Source organism: Dipodomys spectabilis, unplaced genomic scaffold (assembly GCF_019054845.1).
Source record: "Dipodomys spectabilis isolate Male_0828 unplaced genomic scaffold, ASM1905484v1 ptg000272l, whole genome shotgun sequence".
Lineage (NCBI taxonomy): Eukaryota > Metazoa > Chordata > Mammalia > Rodentia > Heteromyidae > Dipodomys > Dipodomys spectabilis.
Genome location: NW_024870949.1, coordinates 2,596,212 through 2,598,345, shown reverse-complemented (window position 1 = coordinate 2,598,345; position 2,134 = coordinate 2,596,212).

Genomic DNA, 2,134 nt, shown 5'->3' with positions numbered 1-2,134 from the left:
ATTCTCAATGTTTGCTGTAGACCACTTGAAGCACACCTTCACTTCTTACTTTTATCATAAGTAGAGAAAAGGATCTCTTAGGTTTATCTACTTGGAATAGCTTCGAATTGCAATTGTCAAATTTGAACCTATTGAGTATCTAGGTGTAAGCCACAGGTGCTCTGCTAGAACTCCTTAAGAATAAATCATACAAAAAAAGGAGAAAAAATATTTTTACAATTATTTATGTGTTGTCTGATAAACCAAATCACTTGCTACTGGAAGAGAAAAAGAGAGAAGATAGAGATGAATATGGAGGAGAGAAACACAAAGGAACAAGAAGTGAAAGGTAAATGAGGAGAGTGGAGCGGAGGATACGAGAGGATGAGGGAGCTGAGTAGCTGAATAAGCTATTGTTGGACAATCAGTGCCTTTGCATTTATATGGCCAAGACTTTATATTTTTGGTAGTAGCAAGCTGAGATGTAAAATACAAGTTTACAGATAATAACCTGTTAGTGTTCTTCCTCTTGCACCAAGGAACTCACAGTTAGGTTACTGTTAAAGAGAAGGCAAGAGTAATCAGTTTAAGTGATTTGAGAAACAATAATTAAGATGCCAGGAGTGCTCCCTTGTATGAAGTCAAGCATCCTTGTTCCCTGCTCCAGTCTTCTTCTCAACAAGAATGGCAGAAACCGAAGAGGAAGAAGATATCTAAGTAATGGTCATCATTCTGTTTACCTTCTTCCCTTGGCCTCTCAAACAATAAAGCCAAAGAGACTTAATATAAACTACGGCCGGAAATGGGGGGAAAAGTTCAGTCTAACTTAATGTGAAAGTTTTAAAAATAATTTGAGCAGCATTTCAAATACTACACTAAAACTTTTTAAATATTAATAAAAAGTAACTCTGAATTTATTGAAAATTTAGAAGACTACATTGTGGATTCTGTACAATTCAAACTGACTCCTGCTTCTATCATCAGAAATTGAAGATCGTCCCTAAATTTCCAATGCTAGGTAAATTACCCTTGATATTCACTTAAACTGTGTGAATATGATGCAGAAAACATTACTTGAAATTTAGAATGCTGAAGTGATAATAATGGAAATTCATGAAGGATAGCATAATGTTGAGAGCATGGAAATTATTTTCCTTCCATCTTCAGTGTGTAGAGAAGAAAAAAGCTCCATTGGATGGCCCTGAAGGTCCAATTCTGAATTTAGGACAGAGGTGAACAATAAAGGTGACCTATCTCAGCCATTCAGTGATTGAAAATATGGAGAAATATCATCATTTATGTAGGTCAAACATAGAAGACAGGCCGTGGCAAGCCCAAAGCCAAAAGACAAATACAAAGATTGACAGTAAAGAAGACCTACCTCAGCCATTAAGACTAGAAATGTGGAGAAATATACTCATTTATGTAGGTCAAACATGGAAGAGAGGCTGTGGCAAGCCCAAAGCCAAATGCCAAAGACAGAGATATTTAACAAAATACCATGAAGTTGAAACAAGTCTTCAAAGGGAGAACTGGGTTTAAAGAGAGTAGGGCAGAAGAATGGAGAGGAAAACGGAGGACTAATATAATCATATCACTTAAAGAACATATATGGGAATATAAGTAGGAAACTTGAAGGGAGAGATTGGGTTGGTGTAAGGGAAGAAAGAAAAATGGAAAGTTTGACAATGATCCAGATGTATTGTACATTGAAATGCACATATACACCCTATTGAACACTGACATGATGAAGAGAAACCCCTTTGCACAACTAGCTAAAGAATAATTTTTTTTATAAATTTTAATATTAAAAGACTAGAAGCAAAAAGCTTTAGACATAAATAAGAGGATAACATTGACATACTGTTGAAGCTTGTGCTCCTTTCAATATACAAAAAGTAGTAAGTGTAAAGTAAAATGTAAATTTTATTTTACCAATCCTTTTTGCAAATTGCTTAAAATATAGAGAACCAAATTCCAATATCCCTTCACTTTCAATACAAATAATCTTATAGACCTTTAGGTTTCTCAATTGTTTCTAAATATCTTAATGTAATGCATTGGAACTAATTTCATTCCACATTTAAATTTGAATTTTTAAAACACTAAATTCTTTTAAAATCCTCTCACTCGAGCACAGGGCACAGGTATGGAT